The sequence below is a fragment of the Dermacentor albipictus genome, chromosome 2 (assembly GCF_038994185.2).
Source record: "Dermacentor albipictus isolate Rhodes 1998 colony chromosome 2, USDA_Dalb.pri_finalv2, whole genome shotgun sequence".
NCBI classification, from domain to species: Eukaryota; Metazoa; Arthropoda; class Arachnida; order Ixodida; family Ixodidae; genus Dermacentor; species Dermacentor albipictus.
The window spans coordinates 97470333-97498257 of record NC_091822.1 but is presented as its reverse complement, the minus strand read 5'-3'; the positions used below and the strand labels follow the sequence as shown (position 1 = coordinate 97498257).

The 27925-nt window shown below is 47.7% G+C and overlaps 1 pseudogene; it reads right to left on the bottom strand.

Moving 5' to 3' along the window:
- Positions 1 to 10869: 10869 nt before the first annotated feature.
- On the bottom strand, positions 10870 to 26152 carry LOC139055749 (putative nuclease HARBI1; annotated as a pseudogene).
- Positions 26153 to 27925: the final 1773 nt, after the last annotated feature.

The window sequence follows — 27925 nt, the reverse complement described above, 5'->3', positions numbered from 1 at the left end:
GCATCCCCCTTCATCCTGTTATGTTACTCGGCCAAGAACCTTTATTTGACACCAACGCAGTCCTGAGTTTTCTGAAAGATGTTGTCTTGCATGTTTTTAGCCCTACATGTTCATAGCGGGTCCTCTCTTCAGAGGACGCCGCTGTGATAGCTGCTTGGTATAGCACATGCCTCTAGACCCTTGTTTTCAAGGGCTCTGGCGAGGCAGCAGTGCTCCAAGTAATGTTACCATCTTATACATTTTATATTTTGCATCATTCTTGTACGATGGATTTTAATGTTCATAGTATTCATTAGTCATCGCCATAATTTTATAGTACGTAGATTTTACGCACTTTACAGCGAATATTTTTAGGCCACTCTACAGCCAAGTCACATCTTCATAATACACCGTCAACATTAACACTTGTCATGGCGCTCTTTGGCCAAACCTGGCCCTTGCGCCACAAAAAACCACACATCATCATCATCACCGTTTGCCGTTCGCGGGCCCCCGTGCGACGGCGGTTTTGCTCGCGAACGGCGAGATTTTCTAGCTGTAGAGAGCACGGTCCCGAGACCCATTTGTGCGGCAGCCGTACGGCGAAGCGGCCAATCAGCGTCCGAGGAGTGGTCACTCTGTGCACCGACGGCAGCTTCACCGCCTCTGATCGTTCGGCGCCGCCGATATCGTGGCTAGGCCTTTTCCGGTTCACTTCGAAGCTAAAGCTTACGGCGCTTCGGAATGAATCACCGACTCTCACAAGCCGCAATATTTTCTTACCGTTGTTGTCGCTCTTCGCAATAATTATAATAATCGCGCCATGCACTTCGAAACGCCAGTTGACCTCTGCTGGCAGAGCACTCGTATGCGCGAGCAGACGACGCAGCATAGTTTTACGTCACTATTTTTTGTGGCCCACGTGACCAAGCCATGTTGCGTTTCCTCCTCTGTGACGTCATAGCATCCCCCGGAGCCCAGAAACCGAAACCGAAATCGCTCGGTATAATAATGCTATTATTAAATTATTTATCCGATATATAGGAATCCCGCTGTGTGTATCGTGCTCCCTGAAGCATGACGCAACGTTTGAATCAACAAACGCATGAACGAAAATTTTGATGTCTCCACCCTTTTAATTTTTTTAAGCATGATCCAGTATTCCCACTTGCCGGCGTTGCAGTCCCGATTCAAACAAGCTTTTTCGGACTACCCACCAGTTTGTGGGGTGGTCACTTTGGCTCGGTGACAAACTCCGACACCATTTCCCATTCACAGTTAGGCCGCTGCTTGTGCATAAGTGTTAGGCAACATACTTCATAGGAAGGATAGCAAGCTATTGTGTGCTAAAGAGGACAACAAAGAAGCACATGGCATATGCGCTTATGTTATGCTTCTTATGAGATGCATAAAAATATGCACAGTTCATCAGGATGGCATTGTGCACAAGCTTGTGCAGCCATAGGGTCATTAACTAAAAGAACATGGTTTCATTGAGATGGGTAGCTAATGTACAAGATGTTATCATGCCAAAAATATTACGCCAGACTGGAGAACATAGTAAACTGAGTCGCAGCGTGATGCTCTGGGGAGGAAACAGTGCATTGTATTGCTTGATGTTGACTTGATAATAAGTGACTAATAAATTCACCGTGGCTAATGAGCCCAGGCCAATAGTGTGTTTGTAAACATTGGCATACAGACAGCATTTGTTTCACTTTGTTTTCCCACCTGTTAAAAAAAAAATAACGTACCAAGCAGTTGCAGCATTACATTGGCTGCTGCCGACGAGGTCGCAGCAGGCGGCGGCGTACCCTCCGGAGGTGGTCAGTATGCACTCCGCGTGGTCCTTGAAAAAGGTTCACCACGTGGTTGCGCTGCTGCTGGCCCCTCAGGTACAGCTCCCGCGGTTGTGGGACCCGCATGGGTGGTGCTGGCGGGTCGACCAGATCTGCAGTCTGCTTGACAGCTGGAGCAACGTCACTGTCGTCGTCCTCCTCTTCCGGGGCAGGCTAACGTGCCGCCAAGGCAATGTTGTGAATAGCTGCACAAGCGGCAGTGATGGTCGCCGCTCGATCGGGGTTGATGAGCAGGGTCCGGTAACGCTGCAAGCAGCGGAACCTGCTCCTTAGGACCCCGATGCACCTCTCCACAACATTGCGCATGGCGGTGTGCTCCTTGTTGCAGAGGCCCTCAGGGGTGCTGCCAGCTGGATGCCCCGGCACTGGTGTCAGGAGCCACGGCTCCAAGGGATAGCCGGAGTCTGCTGCGCAAGGGTAGGGTGACTGTTTAAGCGATATCTACTTCATTGTGGCGCACATTTGCAGCACTTACCAAGCAAACATTCACCAGGGCGCAGTTCTGCTTCAAGGTATGTACGGAGAGTGTTCCTACGCCACACCCATGAATTTTGACAGGACCCCGGGAAGCAGGGGTTGATGTCTTCAATCCAGAGGTCTGCATCGCATGTCTGCAGATTAAAAATTAGTGCAAACAGTTGTACAAGTACTCTAAAGCACTTTCTTATATGAACCTAATTGAATATCCGCACACTGCGACAGACTGTTCGAATACTGCTATGGACAAATCTCGGTCGGACATGGTTCGTTTCGTAGTTAGTTTCAACACGCGGACTTGTTTTCGTCAGGGCACTGTCAAAGACTAGCCCGCCTGTTAACTGCTCGGAACGTCACAACTTGCTGGCACCCCCGCGTTTACCCACATTACTCTTACGTGTTTCAGCTAATGTTCCGCAACACCTCCAACATGAAAAATTGCAGGCACAAAACCGGAATAAAAGCTCCTTTAGTGCTATTAAATGGCACATGTACTGCAAGATGTAGCGCCCATCATTAAACACGTGCTGGACGGCAGCACAGGACAGCGAGTACTACGGCATAATCCAGCAGGAGCGGCGTTTTGAATCCATCGAAATGGTGAATCAGGCTTCGGGGATACTCCGCCATCGAGCAACGTCAATTTCATGCGCTGTGGAGACCGCTGAGCCGCAGTGTGTCCCGCACCGCAAGATTTTGTCACTTTTCCATAGCGATGTACCCTCAAAAGGAATAAATTCCCGTTGTTGATAGATCGAGAATACCGCTCCTACTACATTCTGTTGCAACAGTCCGAGTGAAATGAAAAATTAATGCGACACAAACAAACAAAAATATATCACTAAGGATACAATGCAAGAATAATACTTACGATCATGGTGTTCATGGCGCAGAAACCCTTCCTCGACATATAGCTCTGTGTATCCCCGGGGCTCAGGCCTTGGTGCTGCTGTATGGCGATAAGTGTGCCATCGACGCAGCCGAGTACACCGGGGATCCGTCCGAGCCGCGCAAACGCCGCCTTTGCTCTGGCCTTCGCCGCTGTCGTCTGGGGGAAGTCCACCCATCGCTTTTGCCTGCCAACGACAGTAATGGCGTTTGCCACTTCGTGGATAGTGTCGCTGACGGACGACTGCGGCAGGCCGATGAATTCTTCACTGCCGACGCCCCGCTGGAATCTTCCAGTTGCGAAAAACCTCAGCGCGCACAACACCTTCTCCTCAGTAGAAATTCCGCTGGCTCGCTGGCACCCGATGATGGGGTCGAGTTCACCGCACAACCAACGCACCGTTTCTTTCGAGAAACGAAAACGACGCCGGAATTCGCCTTCTGTCATCTCTTCAAACGCATTTCGCACCTCAACCCGCTCTCCTTCCTCCTCAAGCAACGCCAGCGCAACAACCGAAGTTTCTAACGCAAGCGCCATTTTTCTCGAATTAAACTATGGATTGGATCCGAACGTGCTAGTCAGCTGCCGAAGCTGCCTTTGGGTCTAATCCAATCTAAAGCCCCTCCATCCACGCGCCACCGCCGCTTTCTTAAGTAGCGACAACCTCCTTTTCCCCTCACACCAAACCTGGTTCCGGCATTTCCGCTTCCGCCATTTCCGGTTCCGGCATGTCCGGTTTTAAGATTTCCGGTTCCGGCGTTTGCGCTTCCTGGAGTTGCGCTGCGAGAATTTCCACTGTGATTGCAGACGATGGTGAGACGCCCGTGCTTAGCAACCGGTGCTACTTTGAGTAGCTCGCTCTAGCCATTCCACCAAGCGTCATTCGTGGGCATCTACGTGCTTGTTTGCGTAAGCTGCGCCCGCACGCTTTGCCTGTCGTCCCCTTTCTCTGACAAAGTGCGGAGAGCCATGGGCTGGGGCACAACACACGAACACAATTCGCCGTACACCTTTGCACGCGTTACAACATGCGCGCACGCACCAATTCACTGCACACTTCCACTCATATCGCACAAGAAAAGCACACTTGTTTTCACCATGTCACTGAATGCCCTCCACGCAAATTTGAACTTGTTATATTTCATAGCTTCACGTCATTGCAGTTCTTCACGCAGTGCACGCACTTGGGACGTTCGTTACCTTCGACCTGCCGTACGAGACAAGTTCAACCTCAGAATCAACATCATAAACTCTATGCGTCTGCCGTACAAATTGGCGTCGCGAACTCCTTCACTAAAGTCCCTCCATACGTGCTGGCTGGAGGGGATGTATGCTTCAAAACAAGAAGAATTCAAAGGGGACAAGCTGTTGTATTCCGCTGAAGTAGTAGTTTGCGGTCGCTGTTTTCCAAATGCACGAAAAACGGGAGCGGTCTCCAAGCACCCAGGCACTACACTCCACTGTACGTTGTCTCTCGTGGCACAACCCGTCGCAGGTTGACGCGAAGCAGCGAACACGACCAGATCGCCGATTACAATAGGCGGTGGTTTTTGGATGGAATCGCATTAAGTTTCAACCGGAGCTGGTGCAATTAAAGCCTCTCCGTAGACGCGAAAGTAAGCAACGCTAAAAAACATAGCGTCACTTCCGCTCGGAACAGGAAGCTGAAGCTACGTAAGTTCCGTTTGACGCCGGAAGCTGAGGGGGTGATTGGGAGAGGAGCGTGGAGGAGGAGGGTAGGTTGGCGGTAACCTGGTCGGTGGTGGCGCGTGGATGTAGGGGCTTTAGCGACCTCGTGCTCAGCAGCCCAACACCATATCCACTGAGCAAGCACGGCGGGTGTCATCAAACAATCGTCGAGCAAAAAAAAAAAAGCACGACATGTGAGGGGGGCGTATTTCAACTTTTGAACTTTACGAGCGCGCCTTTCTGCACATTTCAAGCGGTGCATTACATTGCGAGTGATAGCGTTGTCAACGGCCCCTGTAAGAATGGGCGCTGAAAATAAATTTATTTATTAATAGTAATAAAACTAAATAAACCTGTATTTTCTGGACTCGTCACCAATATATAATATTGACCTGAAATTTTATTTTCGTTGAATGAACAAAACTGTGCCTCGTTTGAATTAAAAAAAAATAAACGCTTTTCTCTTTCCCTATGTTTGTTACCTCCAAGCATATAGTCGCGTTTCAATCGCTGCTCCCACGATGTCGGTGACAATTTGTGCTGAACCGCTTTTCGCCCGAAGCTTCACGACCTATTTGAATTGACCTTGCCCTGCGCACGTGGGTGGTTGCGGACGCCCAACTAAAATATCGCGCGAAGCCGCGACCGCACGCATGTCGGCTCCTTGTAACGGCGAGATAGGCGTCAAATACGCGCAAGCGCGTTAAAGGGTGTTCGGTTCTCCCATGGCTAACACCTTCACGTGTAAGGGGTAAGATCGAATCGTTGGTGAAAACCATTGATGATGTCTTGTTTGCCGAGTCTTTCCCTCAAGACAAAATGATGATAGCTGTGACAGACGACATGAAAAGTGCATTTAATGACGATTCAAAGCAATCGCTCTCAAATTCTGCTGTCGGTTATTTCTGTGCGCCGGAGGCGGTCAGAATGATTACATAGTTTTCAACCACGCTTTCCCTCATCGCACATCTAGTTAGAGCTTGTTGTCGCGTTCTGTAAAATTACCTAAAAACCCTAGTGGTCGGGGCGCTACGCATGCGACAAGCAAAAAACCCTTAATGGTGTAACATTTTTTTCAGTGTATGTGTGCTCTTACACCGGCTTCAGGAAGCAGCTGTGCTCTTCTGGCAGGAAGCATACTGGGCAGACGGGCGTTAATGATAGAGAACGCAATAACAATGCAAAAAATGCACGTGACGAGTGGTTCGCAATTCATCGCAATTCCTGTAAATGCGGACCGTTGTTCAGAGGACGCACCGTTGTGTCCTTCATGCAAGAGAAGCTCACAAGAGAAATCATTGACTTTGAAAGTATTTTGTGATTTGGTGAATAAGCATTCCATCTGTTAACGCAAGGCATAGGCAAATATCTTTGCCGCAAGAGTGGCCAAAATGATGCAGAGCACAACCCCAGTGAAGCTGAAATTCAAATTAGGCACCAGATGGCTTTCGCAGCTTTGGTTGAGGTTGCATGTGGGCAGCGTTGAACTGGAGAAGTGGCGGTGCTGCTGTCGCACGCTTCGCCCGTCCCACAAGTACTGAGCTGCGGAAGTCTCTGCCCTAAACACAATCTGGTAATTTTCAGGCGTGAAAGATTTCCCGTCCTCTGCATTGGCCACGTTGTGGCGCACGATGGTTTTCCGAGTGGCGGCTCGCCGCTGGAGGGCCTTCACCCTCCTGTAATAGGCCTTGTGTCGAGCCTTGAAGCCAGCGTCCACGAAAGGCTCTGGTATGCCTGACCTCCCGGCGGGCCTAAAAGGCGGTCGTTTGAGGTCCTCGGCTTGACACGGTGCCTTTTGCTTGCTTGGTTTAGGATCCTAAAGAAGAGGGGCAATGGACAAATAATATAGTGAACCATCCTCGCTTCGGGACTTATCAATCTCAATCAGTCCACTTATTAACACTTCAAAGAAGCGGAGCTAATTAGAGAAAAAAAGAAGCTCAACTGAGCTTTACTGAGCCCCTGACCGTATGTGAAGCTGAGCAGCGCAATACAAAAGCCCGCGCAACACCACGTAGGGAACACGCAGAAATCTAGAATGACAAACCTACCATACATACACAGCAAGGCAGACAAATCAATAATACATTCAGCACGTATATTACGAGTAAAACACAAGTCGGCAGTGCAGTGCAATAAAGGTATAGGTACAAGAATCTAGTACCCATCTATCTAGTACCTATCTAGTACCTAGTATGAGAATCTAGTAAAAGCTCTAGTACAATGCGAAGTGTCCGATGTGGTGCTCTGTCGCGTTTCTTCGCCGGCCTGGTTCACGAAAGCGCGTCCGCAGTGAAATTCCGCTACAGGTCTTTAGTATAGATACGTCATTTCGCCCTTTCGAGTTATAACAGCTTCGCTTACATCGATTGCCAAAGTGCGTAAGGCCTCCATGAAAAAGGAAAAAAAACGAGGCAGTAACTTTGTCACGTACTAATCTACCTACCGCACGTGCCTGGAATGAGCCAAGGAATCCGTAAGAAGATACGGGCGTAGAAAATCACTAACTGAAAGCGAGAATGTAAGCAAGCAACCAAATCTCTCGCCCCCTTTTCACCCCCTCCCCCACTCACACTGACCCGTATCTCTGCCCGTGATTCGGGTTGTTTCCGCGTAGGCTGCTTTACTAACCGAGAGGAAATAGTCCGCACCGTGCACTACACGCTATGCGAATTCGTCCGAAGGAGTCGGCATGATCGCGCTGATGTTCTCACCTCGTTCGATACCGGCTGCTCTTCTGCTCGGCGGTTCGGTGGCATACCAAGCGAAGCGGCGCTTTCCCCGCGCCCCTATTCCCCGCGCCCACGGCTTGGGACTTTCTTCCTGTTGCCTGCTGAGGAAGCCGCAGGCCTGTCGCCACCTCCTGCGCGTATCATCGTCCTTGCGCTACACAAAGGGAATACTAGCACTAAAAGAACTGCCACGCGTGATGTGGTTGCTGATGCGATGCACTTCTTCTTCGTCTCTATCGCCAGTCTGACTTAAAGCCCCTACATCCACGCGCCACCGCCGGCGGTGGCGCGTGGATGGAGGGGCTTTAGGCGCCATACCTATTGCAGCGTCCGATGCGGGACGCCTCTGACGTGATCGCTGCGCCGTAGCGCGTGTGGTGGGAAAGCGTCCCCTGCAATATGTGCCGTGCTGCTGGCGAGGAGTCATGCGTCTGCGTGGTGCTCCCAAGCGACATAAAGGACGATCCCATCGAGGCGTCAGCACCATGATCGGGTCCGCCTTCATGGCTCGTCGCGGCCCGGCTGTCCGTGCCGATGACGACGTTTGGCTCGCGCAGATCGTTTCTCCGTCCGAGACACCGAGTTCTTTGGTTCGTTCCGCTTGTTCAGGCACACGTTTCGTCTTTGTGTGACTGAAGAGCATGCTGAGCGAATGAGTGGGCTGTGCGAACGGGGTGCGATAAAGGGACAGATATACTCCGATGTAGCGTGCGCGCGGCAGCATGGCGACGTTACGTCGGCTGAAGTGCCACCCTCTACAGTCCGACGGCTCCCGACCGCCGACGTGACCGGCGGCACCTGACGCGCTTGGACGTCGTCCGGCTCCGAATAGAGCCGTCTGCATTTCGCGCCGGCTGCGCCGAGCACGTCAGCACCGAGCGCCCTCTCTCGTCGCCGTAGCTACTCACCGCCAGTACAAAATGGCCGCTTCTCACGGAAACGTGGTGGACTTCTCTGGTTCCGTGATCGAGAGATTTTTGGACGCCGAACTGCAGCATCCCTGTGTCTATGACACGATACGGCTAGAGTATCGCGATGTGGATCGCAAAAACAATGCCTGGGAGCTGATCCGTTCGTTCGCCGGCCTCTCGATGGGTGCGTCGATGTTTACGTACTCATACTTTGTCTACATACTCAAAAGTGGATACTTTTCCGAACCTGGTATGCAATCACCGTTTGTTGTTATGCCTTGCTTTTCCTGTTTTAGTTGAAGAGTGTCTGAAACTCTGGAAGGGGCTGAGGGACCGCTACACACGGGAATTGAAGGCGATTGAACAGACAAAGAGGAGCGGCAGCAGCTATGTTTCTCGGCGAGCATGGGAGTTCGCTGAGTCGATGGCCTTTTACAGAAATTGCGGCCGTCCGAGAAAGTGAGTTATTATGCATTTTCAGAGTTCTGCGATAACATTCATTGCTGCTTAGTGTTTTGCCTACTTTGGTGGCTGTATTCTGTAATCATACGTTTATTCCTTTCCTAAATGTTCCCCGCATGACACCGCTGTTATTCAGTGAAGCAAACCTACCTTGCTCTTTACGCGGTTGTGATTCACTTCGCGCTTTGCATTTTTCAAATGCGTATCATTATAATTTTTTTTCTGTTCGTTTGAGACACGTGAGTTTGCTGGAGCTGGCCGCATCTGCCTTTTTCTTTCTTTTTATTACGAAATGTTCAGGGCGCTATTTTCCTCACATCGCTTTAGTCTTTGCACAAAACTGTAAATTGAACACTGATAACGCCGACAGAACTGCCTGTCTCATTCGGGTTAACTACGATTGTGCACGCGACTTTTAAAACTTTTTTTTTTCTGAAGTGTCTACAGCGATATTATTCTCTTTATATAAACAAAGCAGCCTTCAGCATTCTCAGAGAGCGACGCAGCCAAATAAAATAGCTGCAAAACCAATTTTGTTTGGCCTTACATTTGCGCACCTGTTTTTCCTCGAATACTGTCAGCCTTCTCTCTGCAGAACTACATGCAGCATGGAAGCCCCTTCCTACTCGGGCAGTGATGATGTTGGTGAGACCGCCGAAAGCATCTTGACAGAAATGTGCACCACACCACCGTCACCATCAGCAGATGACAGTTTTCTAGATGCCCCACCTGAGCTACCACCACAAACAACGCCGCCATCATTGGCAGTACCAACAATATTGGTAACTTTAAGCGATATGGTGAGGCCCCATCCAAGCAAAAAAAAAGACAAGAAAGACGGACAGCTTCGAAGATGAATTTTTGGGCCACTTCAGAAAAAAATGTCTGAGAATGAGGCGTTTGGTTTGTCTATAGGCCTAAGTTTGGACAAGCTGCCACGTAAAATGGCATCAAAACGATAAGTAAAAATTAGGCAGCTCATTGCAGAAGCGGAAGAAGAATTTGATTAACCTGAAAGTTAATTAATGCAGTGTTTATAGCCCCATTTTTCTATTTAGGTGCCAATTGACTACTTAGGAGGTGTGCATGTAGCTTTTGTTTATGTTAACTATTTCATATATTTGCTGATTTTTTACAAGTGCTACGCTTTAATACCTGGCTTATTCATAAAAAGAATACAAAATTCTCAATTTTATCATTTTCATTTCTTCTCCAGAACTGCATAATTTCTTGAGATATAAGCCTGTGATATGTTGTGATGTGATATGAGTAGACTGTGATATTCTGCGATGTAGGCTGTGATATGCTGTTAACCAATGGTGAGATAAAATAGTACAAATAATAACGCTGCAATATTCAACCTAATTTCCACGAAGTACAAAACTGCGTCCTCATAGCCCACTTCCTTTGCATACTCAGTGACACTTCATTTAACCGTTCATGGCTTGTGGGGCCATAATCATCCCACTCTTCTCAAGTGCCGATGAATGGACAAGGGGGCACCTACGTACCATATTTTAGCACGCTGAATACTCCCCAATAATCAAATACACTATGCAGTGTGATTTTATCTTTCAGTAATGGGCCTCCTTGGTGTTCTAGGTGTTTTTACATGTGCGGGTGTACTCTTTGACAAGGCTCATATTGGCAGCAAAATGTTTATTGCAAAACCTGTTGAGCTTTTCAGCCTTTTTTTGTTAGCTGGCTCAATACTTCTTCAAGCAATCTTCAAGTTCAATGCAAGCTTCCTTATACAACAAAAATACTTAGGTATGGATACGTACCACATTTGATGACTTTTTACAAAGTGATTGGTACAAATGCGTACTCCTTTTATTATACAAAAGCAGCAGTCGAAATGGCCTGAAAGTTGCCATTCCATTTCTAGTCATTCTGAGTGCAGTTTTACTATTTGTGTATGCATGTGATAGATGTGCCGAGCTCGCACCTTATGAAGGGGTAAACCAGAGCAACATCTGACTGGGTCAATGCCTTAATCAGATCCATTATTTAATCACTGTACTGCGTGATCCGAGGTAGAACTTGATGTTGAGCACAACATAGTGTGTAACTACGGGTACTTGTTTTTGATAGTCATGTGTATTCCATTACTATGCCAGATTTCATTATTGCATTAAATCAAGAGTTGTATTTGTCTTTTGTGTGGCATTTTCAGCATGCCGATTCAGAAAAGTGCAATATTTATTTCATGCGCTCGTTTTGCGTTACTATTTTGTTTTTCGAATATGGGCATTTTTCGTAATATGTGATACATATTTCATTCTTATTTCTCATGTTATTGTGCACTAAATGAAGTACTCTATTTCTGTTGCATTCAAGGTATATTGAGCATCATATAGTACCGAAAGTACAGCATTTCTCTATTGCACAGCTGCATTTGTTCCGACAGTAGCGCACAGGATAAGACTGCAATGTTCAATTCCACTGTGACGATGAATGTCTCATTCCTAACTCCCACATATTTCAGGGCTTTTACTGCCATTAAATAATATTTATACAGATTATTCCAATGCAATATCTACATGTAACAGAGAAAGGACAAGGGAAATGCCAACTGGCAGTTGCAAAGAACACACATATATCACATCCAAAAGAAATTTTCTGTGTTCTTGCATTTTTTTCTTGCACTTGTAGCATTTTGTATCTGTTGTACACAAATAAGTCTTGGTATGAATAGTTCGTTAAATGTAATTGATCTTGCTTTTTTGTGCTTCATTCTAAACGTTTTATTAAATTTCATTTCTTCTATGTGATGTTTCCTATTTATGTACATGCTGTAGCTACTTAAGCAACCTGCTCACGTAACACAGTGATGTACACTTCTTGTCAAAATGACATGCACAGAAAGAGGGCCTGAAGTTAACCTGTCAGGCACACCTGTTTAGAAGCACATGGAGTTAGCTTTAGTGACACTGCAGAAAAAAAGAACATATACACATGATTAACAAAATCGAGCCCCTCGGTTCCCCTTCTCTTAATAATGCAGAAAAAAATACATATGTTTACATGTAAAATACAGTTCATATGCCAATTTTAGTGAGACAAATCACTGGCATATGACTGCTATAAAACTTGTAGTTCTTCACCATAAATAGAAAAAAAAGCTCAAGAAAGGAAATAGTAGTAAGGGCAAAATTGTACATAATTACAGGTGCCAAAGTACTTGTTATGACGCTGAAAGAGGAAAAAGTTATAGAATACGTCTGAAAAATAAGAAGCAAATACGTGTATATATACATATATACAAAATGGTGCAGTTTAACCATTAGAAGCTGTAGGGGTACAAAAGATGAAGGGAGAGAACTGGGATTTCAGCACCGCCTGAGAACGTTCAACTGCCACTGCAATGAACCTTCTGCAGACATGAAATAATCTGCTATTTCGTCCCTCATTGCCATGGCAGCTGAAATGGGGCGGTTATTTGATGGTAGTGCCTGGGTTCCAATTTGGGTGATAGCATGGCTCCACTCTCCATCATGCAATGTTTTCCCACATGACTTATCACCGTAACCATCAAGGCAATATGCAGTGTCTGTCATCAGAAAGTTATGCAGACAGACAGCAGCCCCAATCATGCTACTGAGAAGCTCTGGCTCACATTCCACACTTCCAAGAAAAACCCGCCAACATGACACTAAAATGCCAAAAGCATTTTCAATACATCTGCGTGCCCTGGAGAGGCGGTAGTTGAAGACTTTTTTTGCCTCATTTAGTTTCCTACCAGGGTAGGGCCGAATCAGGTAGGTGCGCAATGGAAATGCTGCATCTCCAACCAAACACACTGGCCACTTGGAAATTCCGGAAGGGAGCCCCAATGCTCCCTCTTCAAAGTCTCGATGGGACTCTTCTTGAAAAAAGAACCATAGGAAAATCGGCCTTGTGCTCCGATATCCACCATAATAAATCTATAACTACCATCTGCTACAGCCAGCATAAGTAATGAGTAGAACTCCTTATAGTTCTAGCAGTCGGACCCACTGTTGTTGGGGCATTTGATAACAAAGTGCTTTCCATCAATGCTGCCTATAGTATTCGGGAAATTCCATTTATCATTGTACTCTGCTGCTATCTTCCGCCACTTCTGTTCACTTGTACGTGCAAGCACAAAGGGCTTCAAGCAGTCCCAGATTGCTGGCAGTGTCTCTTTCAGAATGTTTGACACCGTCGATCCATGCCTTCGGTAACTCATGGCAGTATATTTCACGGAACCTCCTGTAGCCAGGAATCTGGAAAATGTGTTAATGGAACAGTTTCTTTACTTATTGAAATATTTTCATAACTATGTTTACATTGAAATTAATTGATACCAACATCATTATAAGGCTCGTTTGAAAATAAATACATCGCATTTCACAAACACTGCAAGGGCCACACATAGTAACAGAACCCCGCAGGGGCATCTGCGTCAGCGGGCGTTTGGTGTGCTGCGACACCACGTACCCGAGCACACGAGGGTTGGACCCTCCCGCGTGTAGCCGTGCGCGGCGTAGCCGTGTCTGGAGAAAGGGGGATCCTGGGGGTTGAGCTGATGCTGGGTGTTTGGACCTTTAAGGCGGTGGAGGCAACACACCCCTTTGGCCTCTGCTTCACATAGACGGCACCCCCGTACTGACCCACCCGGGGGAAATCGGTAGTTGCCTTTTCCTGTCTCTCTCTCCTTCCAGCCTTCGTCTTTCTCTCACTTTGCACCTTTCCTGTCTTCTCCTGGCTTCTTTTTATTTCCAATTTTCCAGGCAGCAAGGGTTAACCTTGTGTGAATAGCCAACCTAAGTTATTTCATATTTGGTTATAGTGATGACGTACAGCTGGCGTTTAGAGGACCGGTACATACAGTCCCTGTAGCGTTCCCTTGTAGGGCTCCATGGCGGGTGGCTGGCGTTATTACAGAAAATTCAATTCCTTTATGGCTAGCTCCTTCCCTCCGCTTCCTGATCGCCCTCAGAAAAGAGGGTACACCGATGAAATTTTCCAGTTCCTTGGACGTCAAAGACCGAACTTCCCACGGTATCATGTGATCCACTCAGAAAAATCCGATAAACAAGTGCGAAACATTTCCCCTTTTCTGGTTTCCAAGTCCTTAACTGATGTCCTTGGTCCAGGCTACAAGGTATCAAAGCTGCCAAGTGGTGATCTCCTGTTAGAGCTGCATGATCAGAAACAACACGAGAAGTTCCCCAGTCTATTATCATTTGAAAATGTTCCATTGAGAGTAACTCCACCCCGCACTCTGAACACCACCCACGGCCTTGTCTCGGATGATGATTTGCACCAGCTGACAGAGGCTGAGCTCCTGGAAGGCTCCAGTGAGCAAAATGTTGTCAATGTGAGAAGAATTCAGATGTGAAGGGATGGTAAAGAGATCCAAACCAAGCACCTAATAATCACCTTTGGTTCAAGTGTCCTGCCCGAGTCAATCGAGGCCGGTTACATCAAGCTCCGTGTTAGGCCGTACGTGCCAAACCCACTCCGTTGTTTCAAATGCCAGCGCTTCGGCCACAGCTCGCAGAGCTGCCGAGGCCGCCAAACTTGTGCTAAATGCAGTGCCCAAGAACACACCACTGAAACTTGTGAGAACGCTCTCCACTGTGTAAACTGTGATGGGGAGCACGCCGTGTACTCGCGGTCGTGCCCATCATGGAAGAAAAAAAATGAAATCGTAACGATCATAGTAAAAGGAAATATCACATTCAAGGAGGCACGCACGCGGGTAGGATACCTGCCAAAGAAAAGCTTTGCCGAAGTGGCGCGTCAGGGGGCAGCGTCACAACGGCCTCCGGCGGCTGTCCGACCCACAAGCAGGGAGTCGGAAGTTACTCCATATGCCCCCACGGTGGTTGCAGCTAGCGCGGCTCCACCAACCGAGCAGAAGGGAGTATCAACCCCGAAGGTGGGCGCAGCCGAGACTGCCCCAACCTCCCCGGCCTTTCCCAGCGCTGGCAACAGCCGGCGCAGCCAAATCCCTCAGGGAGCCCCATCGACCTCCGGGCTGGTAGGCGCAGGGGTCTTGCCCTCCAAGGCGGGACTCTCTCGGGAAACTTCTCGCTTGCAAGAGCACGTGTCCGGCGCCTCACAAGAGGCAATGGACACTACACCTATCCTGAAGGCGCACCAAGCGCCTAAGGAGCGGCGAGGCTCCCTCGAACGCTTCAAAAAGGGCAAAACCCCGGTTACAGGGCCTCGAAAGAGCTCTGTAATCTAATCTCTCAAATGACTGTAATTAATACTTCTGTCTCCGTATACACAGCACCTATTTACTTCAAATATGGATACACAAATAATTCAACGGAAGGTCAGAGGTCTTCTTAGGAACCTTGATGACGTGCAAGAGCTTATCCAAAAACACAATCCAAAAGTGCTGTGTCTACAGGAAACACACTTAAAACCACAACACACAAACTTTCTCCGACCGTATGTCAAGTTTCGCAAAGATCGCGATGATGCTGTCGTATCATCAGGCGGTGTTGCCATTTTTATTCATAAAAGTATCTCCTGTCAGACTTTACTGCTACAAACGGCCCTTGAAAGAGTGGCGGCTCGAGTTGTACTGCTAAACGAACTTATCTCTATTTGCTCGCTATATATACCCCCTCATTACAAACTAAGCAAACATGAATTTCAGTCCTTTAGAGATCAATTGCCAGAACCTTATGTTCTGGGTGATTTCAATGCACACAGCAGCCTGTGTAAAGACTCTCGTATCGGTGCGCGAGGTCGTCTCGTTGAACAGTTCCTTTTTTCTTCCGGTGCGTATCTGCTTAATAAGAAGGCACCCACATATTACTTACTGTCTTGCAAACAAAAAGCTTTCTTCAATTGATCTTAGCCTAGTTTCCCCGTCACTACTGTCTGAACTCGAATGGGAAGTTAACAACAATCCTTACGGACGTGATCACTTCTCCATGCTGCTAAGATCACCTAAAGAAACCGAATATACACCACAGGCTCCTAGGTGGAAGATTGACACAGTTGACTGGGAGAAATTCCGAACCCTAACTAGTATATCATGGGATGACATGTCCTCGTTAAGAATTGATGCTGCTGTTGAGTATTTTGCAGCCTTTATAATAGATGCCGCATCAAAATGCATATCAGAAGTAAATGGCCTGGCATGCGAACGGCGTGTCCCGTGGTGGAACGACAATTGTAGGATCTCTAGTAAAAACAGAACAAAACGTGGGGGTTGCTTTGCGCCTCTCCCACTGCGGAGAATCTTATTAACTTGAAGAAGGTAAAGTCCCAAGGCAGGAGAACCCACCGACAGGCTAGAAGAGAAAATTGGGAGAAGTTTTTATCGAGTATAAGCTCCTATACAGAGGAGGCCAAAGTGTGGAACAAGGTTAATAGGATAAGAGGGCGACATATTCACTCCCTCTGGTAAACACACAGGGCGATACACTGAAAGACCAGGCAGACTCACTTGGGGAACACTTTGAGCGAGTGTCGAGCTCAACGCACTATTCCCAATCTTTTCTTAAACATAAAGAAATAGTACAGCGTAAGCCAATCATACATAAATCCAGGTAGAATTAACCGTATAACCGGCCTTTCGGTATTGCCGTGTTGAGAGTTGCCTTGAACACATGCAAAAGCACTGCACCGGGACCTGACAGAGTCATGTATGACATGATCAGAAACCTACATACTGACGCACAAGTTACATTTCTTACACTATGCAACACTATTTGGGCTTCGGGATACCTCCCATCCACAGGGAAAGAAGCGATTGTGGTTCCTGTTCTAAAGCAGGGAAAAGACCCTTCCTTGGCAACAAGTTATCGTCCGATAGCTCTTACAAATTGTATCTGTAAGATTTTTGAAAAATGATAAATCGCAGACTTATACATTTCCTTGAGCTCAACAATATGCTCGATCCTTATCAGTGTGTCTTCAGTGAAGGGCGGTCGACAACCGATCATCTGGGGTTAATTGAAGGAAATATCCGCGATGCATTTATACATGGACAGTATTTCCTATCGATATTACTTGACATGGAAAAAGCGTATGCCGCAGCATGGCGTTACGGGATCTTGCGAGACCTGTCGGAGATGGGCATCCGTGGAAATATGCTGAACATAATTGAAAGCTATTTGTCGGATGGTGGCTTCCGCGTGAAAATCGGAAACGTACTGTCGCGACCTTTTATACAGGAAACAGGTGTACCCCAGGGAGGAGTACTCAGTCGCACTCTCTTTATCGTTAAAATGAACACACTTCGTCCTTCACTGCCACCGGCCATTTTTTATTCCGTCTACGTAGATGATATACAGATAGGTTTCAAATCTTGCAACCTTACAGCGCGTGAAAGACAGGTACAGCAGGGCTTAAACAAGGTGTCCAAGTGGGCTGACCAAAATGGATTTAAAATCAACCCGCACAAAAGCTCTTGTGTTCTCTTCACAAGAAAGAGAGGCCTGGTACCTGATCCCTTTGTAGAACTGGGTGGACAACAAATTCCCTTCATGAAAGAGCACAAATTTCTAGGTGCTATTCTCGACTCCAGGCTCACTTTCATTTCACAAATGAAATATCTTACAGAAAAATGTCTAAAAACCATGAACTTAAAGTTCTATCCCACACTACATGGGTTAGCGACAGGAGGCGCCTCTTAAATCTTTACAGGAGCCTAGTTAAATCACGATTAGATCATGGTGCCGTAGTATATCACTCTGCTGCACCGAGTGCGCTAAGGATGTTAGACCCCGTTCATCATCTAGGAATCCGGCTGGCCACTGGCGCATTTAGAACGAGCCCGGTGGAAAGTCTATATGCAGAGTCAGACGAGTGGTCACTACATTTTCAGAGAACGCACATCAGCTTTACCTGTTTTCTCAATGTGTGCTCCTATAAAGAACATCCGTGTTTCAAAACTGTTAACGACTTGACGTGTGAAACACTTTTTCGTAATAAACCCTCTATGAGACTTCCTTTCTCACTGCGTGAAAGAACACTTAGCACGGAAATGGATGTCCCCGTTCTCGAACATCGCCTAATGCCTCCAGCTAAGCTATTACCGCCCTGGGAGTGGCAGGTGATAGACTGTGACGTATCGTTTGTAGAGGTCACAAAGCACGCACCTGACCTCGAAATCGCTATGCATTTCCGTGAACTTCAATCGAAGTACAGCTGCTCCGAATACTACACAGACGCGTCAAAATCACATGCTGGTGTATCTTATGCTTCTGTTGGTCTCTCTTTCTAAATCTGACTTATTGAACCCGCAAACAGGTATCTTTACTGCAGAAACCTATGCAGTACTGTCTGCAGTAAAACCTATACAGAAATTAAAACTCGACAGAGCAATTGTATACACAGACTCGCTAAGTCTCTTAAAAGCAATAATTTCATTACAAAAGCTTAAAAATCCTGTTTTCATTGAACTTTACTCCCTCTTATGCAGTATTTATCTATCACATATACATGTAGTGATATGCTGGGTACCTGGCCATAGAGGTATCGAGGGTAATGTACTGGCTGATGAAATGGCCACATCACACACATCACTAAACACTTTTCCTACAGCTGCTGTTCCTCTCACAGATCTGAAGCTTTTCTTGCGCAAGAAACTGCGACAACACTGGCAACGCATGTGGAACGCAGAAATAAACAATAAACTACACGTTATAAAGCAACAGTTAGGTGTTTGGCCCTCGCCAACAAAATCACGGCAAACAGATGTCCTTTTCTGCGGCCTACGAATAGGGCACACATTTGGTACTCACAATTTTCGGCTTACTGGGGATGAACCGCCAACCTGTGGTCGATGTGGTGAGAGGCTGACCGTACTCCACGTCCTCTTGGAGTGTCGCAAAGCCGAATCTGAAAGAGAAACATTTTCCTCTTGTATATCGTTATTGCATACCTCTTCACCTAGCTATGTTTTTTGGTAAGGAACCATTTTTCAACACCAATGTAGTCCTCAATTTTTTAAATGAGGTTGTCCTACATGTTATGAGCCCAATAATTTCGTAGCGCATCCTCTTTCCAGAGGATGCCGCTGTGATAGTTGTTTTATATAGCACATGCCTCCAGGCCCTTGTGTCGCAAGGGTTCTAACAAGGCCATGGTGCTCTAGTGAATTTTAGAAACTTATGCAATTTTTAATATCGTATCATTATTTTGAAATGCCCCTCAATGCTCATAGTAGGCGTCATTTTTAATCGCCATGATTTTATGACACGTACATGTTAGGCACTATACAGCGACTATATTTTAGGCCCCTTTACAGCCACGTCAAGTCAACTCCATAGAACCCATCACTCCACTGCGAAATCATTAACACTTGCATGGCGCTCTTTGGCCATACCTGGCCCTTGCGCCAATAAAAACCACACATTCATTCATAGTAACAGAAATGGTTTGTCGGTGTGTCGGCCTACTATAGAATTTCTGAAATATAGGCAATCAACTGAGCAAAAAGAAACCAATAACGTAGAACTGTATTTGCCTAAATATAACGCATGGGGAAGTTCAGGAAAGCAAATATACGGATGTTTAAGAACTTTTCGAAATTCTGAAAAATTGGGAACTTCAAATAGGAAAAATATTTTCGGGACAGAAGTGTTAGCTGCGACGGACATTATTTGTGCCAAAAATGGAATAAATTAGTCAGTAATCGAAATGCACCTTTAGATTTTTAAACCAGCACAGTCTGAGGGGCAGTGTCAATGGAGAGGTTGAAGCCATGGGTAAGACAATGTCATATCAGTTTTTTTAAACGAAGAAATAGTCATTGTCAGCAGAGCAAGGAATGCCGGTGCTTTTTCTATCACAAAACCGAACCTGAGCTGATATGATGGGCCTATAAATACGGAGACTCCACGGCAAAGTATGCGAGAGGGTGTCATTTTACATGGAGCCCTTTGCGAGCAACATGATCGAGCGTGGCAAATACTTTTTCTACCCAGTAGCGGCCACACACACCACCGATTTATCGAATTTTTAAAGTCATCTGTCCAGCCACATATCAACGCGACAGCGTTAAGGAGCTCGTGTCGCAGAAAAGCCGGTGTCGTTGGCGTCGGTGTCGGCGGCGTTGGCCGCGAGCGATAAATCTCAGCAGGCACTTCATGAATAAAAAACAACTTGCAAGATGGGCTGGGTGGGAATCGAACCAGGGTCTCCGGAGTGTGAGACGGAGGCGCTACCACTCAGCCATGAGTTTTTTTTTTCTTTATTGCCTGACTGACAAAGAAAGAACGGCAATAGCAATACATAAAACAAAACATAAAAGATACAATAAACACGTCGTATTGACATAAACAGACTGGTGGGAGGCTGGCTTCACCACATTAAAATTCATTTAGAGCCATCAATGGCTCCACCCTTGACAGCCACTCGGGAGTATCCCCACCGGCCTTCAAAATCTCAACAAACCGATGCACAGTTTCACGGAAATGAATTCGCGTTGGTCATGCGTCGGGATCGCAGAAGTATCCTGCCATTCGAGAGCGCCAAATACTGTGGAGGCAAATTAACTTAATTAAACCAAACGGAAGACCATCCTCGTTAGCAATGGGTAGATACCGTATTCCATGAGGGTCGAGGGGAAATTGTTTCTTTAACGTTCTTTGTAGTACGTCCCAAAAAAATACCCCTCCCCAACAATGAAGAAAAACGTGATCTATTGTTTCTAGTTGTTTGCAGATAAGGCAGTGAGATCCCCATGGAAGAAATAAGCCCTTTTCCTGTAAAAACATTTTTACTGGCAACGTTCCAGTGTGTAACTTAAAAAAAAGGTTTTAACCCCTGGCGCAACTTGCATTTTCTTAACTCTCTTTAACACGTCCCTACCAGGGCCTCCACTGTACAAGGCTCTGTACATTGGCTCTGGCAGAACGACATCACACAAATCCTTGTACAATTTTGTTCTTTTTGACAGTAGATAAATATTAATTTGAAAACCTCGTTGCATGGAATCGTACACTTGCGACAACTTCTCTAAAATATCCAAAAATGCCTCCCATGAGTGTTTCGGTTGAAACAACAAATTCTGGCAACGCGCGCCCGAGCCTTACTTGGCATGCGGTGCGCAAAAAAGGATCGCTGACGTCACGAAGGAAAAGAAACCTGTTAACGATCTGCCGCAAAAAAAGGTGTCCCAGGCCAAATCCACCATTCTTGACTCCTCTGAACAAATATGTTCGGCTGCACTTTTCCCATTGCGCATCCCACACGAAAATGGCGAAAATTCGATGCAGCTTCTGTACATTGAGCCTTGCACAATGTAACACCTGCATTACATACCACAGCCTGCTAATAAAAAACAGATTGCACACGGTGGCTCTAGCAAAAATCGATAAATGCGTTCCTTTCCACCTTTCCGCCTTTCCACGTGTATCATGCGTCTGCGCTGTCCAATATGTCGCGCTATCACGGTAGCATTCTAGAGGTACTCCCAAGTACTTCGTTGGGGTCGTAACCAAGGACACGTTTGCAAAGCGGTCGGGCGTCAATTGCCATTCTCCGTGCCAGAGCCCTAGTGATTTTGCTAAGTTCACTCTGCTGCCTGTGACTTGGCAGAAGTTCTCTACACATTTAATAGCCTCAGATACACCTTCCCTACTGGTTGAAAAAACCGCCACATCATCCGCATATGCCAACAGCTTGACTTCCGCTGCTTGCAACCGAAAGCCAGGAATCGCCTGTTTTTTCACGATGTTTAAGCACATCGCCTCTATGTAGATGCAAAACAAAAGAGGGCTAAGGGGACAACCCTGGCGTACCGACCGCTGCACGCTAATGGGGGCCCCCAGACTGTGGTTAACGATCAATCTCGTCGTGCAGTTCCGATACGCCAGGGCGACACCCTCGCGAATAACAGAACCAACGTTAACATGATCTAGTATGCAAAGCAAAATTTCATGCGCGACACAGTCGAAAGCTTTTTCAATGTCTAGTTGCAAGATGACCACGCGGCTATTTGTAATATCGCAGCACTCCAGCAGGCATCTTGCTGTGTGAATATTAGTCGTAATAGATCGTCCCTTAATCCCGCATGTTTGATGCGGTCCAACGATTTCCTGGATTACTGACTGTAATCTTCGCGCTAAAACTTTCATATAAATTTTGCCATCCACATTTGTAAGTGCGATTGGCCGGTACGCTCTTACTTGTCGTAACTTCTCTGCATCGTCAGTTTTGGAGATTAAGACAGTGTGTGATCCTGCATAAGACGGAGGCAATTCGTTAATTTCGTAAGCTTCATTAAACACTACCGTCAATATTGGCGCGATTCCACGCTTAAAAGCTTTGTAAAACGCCGCGCTTAACCCGTCCGGTCCTGGCCATTTACCAGGATTTAAATTGTCTATCGCCAGTTCTACCTCTGATTCGGTTATTGCCAGCTCTAACCTATCCTTCTGCTCATCGTTGAGTCGTGGCAGTGCCCCAAGGAACTTATCGTTAAACATGTTCGTATCGGCAACATGTAAAGCGAACAACGCCTGATAGTACTGAAAAAATGCACGCTTAATATGTTCGTTATCATCCGATAAGACGCCTCCCCATTCTATGTTGCCTATGTGATTTCGACAAGCGTGGGCTTTTTCAATTCCGAGCGCTCGTTTAGACGGCGTCTCCCCAGCAGCTACATGCTCCACTCTCGCCCGGACCAGCGCACCACGATAACGCTCCTCTTCTATCACTTCAACTTATTGTGTCGTTTTCCTTATGTCATCGATCCATTTACCAGGCGCTTCGCATTCTTTCTCGAGCAGTTTTGCAAGCATAGACCTTAGATTACGTTCAGTTAGTTTCTCCTCGTACGCCATAGAACAAGACCGCTCTATTGCTTTTATTTTAAGTTGTTGCTTACAAAGCTTCCACTGTTGCCAAGTTTTCAGTTCATTATTCCGCTTTATTTTGCCGATTTCTTCAACTACCGCAAGGTTGAAAGCATCGTCTTTAATCAGCTTGTTATTTATCTTCCACAGTTCCCAGCTGAAAGCACTGCCACGTTTTTTTGCCCCAATCCCGTACTCTACTAAACAGTGGTCTGAGAAAGACACCGGCACTACTTGATAACTGTTGCATTTTGGAATCGCGTCCAACGTTACATAAATGCGGTCCAGACGGGCATGACTTGCACGCTGGAAATGTGTGTACTTCACACCACCCGCGCCTTGCATACCACATCCTAAGGTTCCATTTGTCTATGATTTGCGACAGTACCACAGTACTTGCGTCCCTGAACCCCCGCTCACTAGTCTTATCACAAGCACTCAGGACACAGTTGAAGTCACCCATGACAATCAGCTGTTTATCGAAGCTGAGACGCTGCTCAACACTTCTAAAGAAATCGACCCTTTCATCCACAACATTTGGTGTGTACAAACATAAAACACCCCATTCTGTATCGCTGAGTGTGAAATCGACAGCAACACACCGACCTGACAAGCACGAGAAATCAGCATGCACGACCAGAGCCGGCAACTTCTTAATAAAAAGGACACAACCAGCAGATGTGCGAATGGCATGGCTTACAATAGCATAGAATCTAGACGTGAAACGTCGCACCATGCTCGCGGTCTCTTCCTATTCGTGAACTTTTGTTGCCTGCACGGCCAATATATCAATGTCGTGCTCCGTTAAAAGCCGATACACCTGACTTTGCTTTTTCTTTCCTGCCAAGCCCCTGACATTAAGTGTAGCTACCTTCCACGGAGATGCAGGAGCCATTTTCGCAAGGAAGTGAAAAGGCCGAGAGCATGGTGCTTACCCTCCGCGTCTAGCGCGTGGCTAGACGCCATCGTTGATGCCGGAGCCACCCTGTGCAGGCTCCGAACCTTGCAGCGTTGGTGCGGTCTCACCGGTTCGCCTCTCAGACAAAACGTTAGGTCGCTGCCGGAGACTGGCCCGCCTGGCTTGAGTTGTTTTTGCAGGCGGCTCCTCGACGCTGGTGGCTGCCACCTTATCCCCTTCGTTACCGGTGTAGCCATAAGGGCGCTTGGCTGGCGCGGAGACGCTGACTGCACGGCCGCCGCTCAGGTCAGCGTTCGGCGAGCTGTTCGCTGGTTCGACGACTTTGGGTGCCGGAACGCTCTTCCCATTCTCCGACGCCTTCGCCCGAGACGCAGGCAATTTCTTCTCCTCGGGGTGCGTCTCTCCGTTGCTTGACTTGGTTGTGTCACTGGTGGCAGGCAATTCCTGCTCATCGGGGTGCGTCTCTCCGTTGCTTGACGTGCTTGTGTCACCACTGGCAAGCCCCGGCGGGTCGGTCATTCCTGCTGGCTTGCCCCCTTCCTCGGCTCCTTTCGCTGCCTTCTCCACCTCGTCGACGTCCATCAGCAGCTCCGTCGACTTGTCTTGCGATGCCGGCTCCGTAGCCACCGCATACGTGCGGGCGCAATCGCTGTCGACGTGACCATAGCGTCTGCATTTTGAGCACCGTGGCACCTTGCATTCACGTCGAACGTGGCCCGTACCACGGCAGCGTAGGCATTGCTTAGACCGCCCAGGCGCCACCACAAGGGCCAACTCTCCTGCAACGCGTAGCTGGTGAGGTAGGTCATCAACCTTCAAACCGGGTTTCAGCTTCAGGAGCACGGTCCTCGTTGTGGACCCTTTCTACTTGACGCCTGAGACATGCCATCGCTCCCGGGTCACTTCGGATACGCTGCCGTAAGCAGCGAGAGCCGCCCGAATGTCGTCGTCCGCCACGCCGTGCAACATCCAGTGCAGCCGTAGTTTCACCTGTTGGTTATCTGGATCGCTGGATCGAAGATAATGCAGCGGCGTCCTTTTACTTCCAGTTCCTTGAGAGCGGCCAACTTCTTAGTTGCTTCGGTGGTGTTGAGAGTCACCACCCAAACACGGTTGATTTGGTACGCCCCCAACGCTACCACGTCGGGAAGCGCACCAGCGTTGGCTAGGGCGTCGCGGAAGTCCTCAACCCTGTAGGGCCTAACCCGTACGTCGCCGTGAAAAAAAAAACAGTATTAACCACAACACGTCCGGTGGGCAATGTAGGCAAAATGATCTCGTAGTCCTGACCATCATTGTCTTCAATCCTGTTTCAGCGACTTGCAGAGGCCGCTATCTCCGCTCCGCTGGAGCACATGATTCCGCGTCCGCACCGAACGGTAGCCGGAAGAAGAATGACTCAGCCACGAGTTCGATCCTTCAAAGCGGTACAAAAGCGTCTCTAGTGAATGCGGTGTTGCCTTAGAAACGAGCTGTTTCTAAGGCTCAGGCGTGCGTCGCTTGCTCAGGCGCACATTTCGTTGCCGCGCCGAACGCTGCGTTGCTCGACGCTCACCGCGTCCGATGCGGGGCGCGTAGTCGCTGCACCGTAGCCCATTGTCTTCCACCCCTTGGCGGGTCAACGGGAACGCTGTCGCGTTCCACTCTTGAAGTCGAAGCTTAAGCGTCCTCCAATTTTTTTTTCGACTCTCTACGGCATGCAGTTCTCGCAGCATTTCTTTGCTCTATGGCCACGGCGCCAAGATTGTTTAAAGCTAGCTTGTCCACACAGCTCACAAGCCTTGTGGTTCAGCTTGTTACAGGTATGTTGAAGATCAGCGAATAAAAATAAAAATGTGCAATACGTTTAAAATTATACGATGTGCCCTCTGAAGCAGATGTGAAGAAAAGAAAGTAATGTTTGTAACTACACTATGCACGTACGTCGGCTCGCCACCGCACTATCTCTGTAATCAGGTGAAATGTTCGGCACCACCAACACCACATTTTCTAATTTCTAGGAAATTATGAAAAGCATATATTTTACCTCAGTGTCACCGCAAGCCTTTCTGGCGGAGAGATAGGCCTCCTGTGCGTTCGAGGGTGTATAAGCCTGTTGTAGACAAGGCTCAACAACTTGTCGAACGATGCCTTTGTCATCCTGCGTTCAAGAAATGCAGGAAAATTAGGCACAACATATTTCAGCGTGCTCGAGCTACACAATCTCGAAAGCAATACAGGTGTTATGTAACTCGCTTTCATTTACCTGAAATACTTCAAGTGATATTCAGGATCGCTCTGCCGCAGCTCCTGTACGAGGTGGTGGTACTCGCCGTACTCCGGACGCTTGTCGAAGATCTCTCTTATGTAGAGAGACCTCTTCCTCTTGCGACGCAGACGATGTACCAACAAACGGAGAATAATGTTCCTTCGTACGGGGTATGTCCACGCCATCGCCGAGAACAAATACGAAGCAGATCACAAAGAGGGAGAAAAATGGCTGTGGCTTAGGTAAGGTTAAGCCCAGGATGCGAAGCATACTAGCCTTTATTTTAGTTGTTGAACCACTGTTTAGCCTGGTGAACTGCTGTTGCTTGGCTATATTTGGTTCGGCTAGACGAAGAAACAACTCATGCATTACTTCTTCGCCTTCAAGAGTGGAACGCGACAGCGTTCCCGTCGACCCGCCAAGGGGTGTAAGACAATGGGCTACAGGGCAGCGACTACGCGCCCCGCATTGGACGCGGTGAGCGTCGAGCAAAGCAGCGTTCGGCGCGGCAACGAAATGTGCGCCTGAGCAAGAGACGCACGCCTTAGAAACAGCGCGTTTCTAAGGCAACACCGCATTCACTAGAGGCGCTTTTGTACCGCTTTGAAGCGTTGTACTCGTGGCTCAGTGGTAGCGTCTCCGTCCCACACTCCGGAGACCCTGGTTCGATTCCCACCCAGCCCGTCTTGCAAGAGTTGAGCCAAAGCCACTTCTCCTCTGTCGTGACGTCACGGTGTCACGTGATTTCATGGTCACCGCCGCGCCTGAGGAGCTGGGTTGAGCCCTCGTAATATGCTTCGCATAAAAACGCGCGTGAAATCTGTACGAAACGAGGGAGACACTTCACAGGCACAGGTCCAAATGGCGAGTGAAATTGTTTCGCGGGTTCACGACAGGTGGCGCGACGTTCTGCGCATTAACTGCTAATGCGCTTTTCCAGCTGGGGCAGCTGCGCCGCGTCGGAAGTGGTTGCAGTGTAGAGCGCCGGACTTGCGCCTGGCGCGGCGTCGCCGACGTGACGTATCCGACCGCAACCGCCGCTCGCGCGCGCGCCGAGAACGTCGGAGTATTAGCCCCGAGAATTAGGAGTGGCGCCCTCTCGCGAGTGACGTCACGGCCAGGACGCCGCTCGCTCCGGCTCGCTCGGCTACCGCGCGCGCTCGTTCCCTTCGTGTATGCTTGGGGTATGGGTGGCTCGAGCCGTACGAATTGAAGAATACGTCGGCTTCTTTCAGCTGCCATGCCTTAAGCACAGTTTCTTCTTCAAAAGCGTATGAGTCGAGAAACTTTGCGGCTTGGATATCGCAAGCTAAGTAGCGTTAAAGGGGTCTACTAGGTTTTGCAATGCATATATGCGCCGTGTCTATCGGTAAATTTTGACTAAAAAAAGAATATCTGCAAGTTCAACGCGCGAATTTGTGTATGGTGCTTCGCTAAACATTTAACATTCCTTCAGTATTTAGCTATGAGAGGCATTGCATTTTACGTGGAAGAAAAATTTGGTAATTGGCGTCAACATGTTATCTGATTTTAGAAAGACACTGCCCAGCGAAGCTCTCATCATGATTCCTATTACTCTGGTGTGTTGTTCTATTCAAATATGGCCACTCATTAATGCGTAAAAAAATAGTTAGGCGCGCATTTCTTATGAAAAAGTTTGCTGCTACTTTCATCCCCCTCTGAAACAGGCCTCCAAAAAACGAATTGCTCATGGCTGCTAACACGACGGCGCGTCATGTAGAGTATTTACATAGTTAATTCACAAACACCATAGTAGCAATCACCTGAGAGAAAAGTTTCGTTGTTAAGATCGAGAGCCACTCAATTGAAAGTGATGAAATGTTTCATAGTGGCCCTCAGTAGCCTTTATCGACAATATGGCATACCCCTGATCACGTAACGGTAGCAAACGACTGTCCGTATGGCGAGGCACGCTATGTTCGCGAAACCCATCAGTT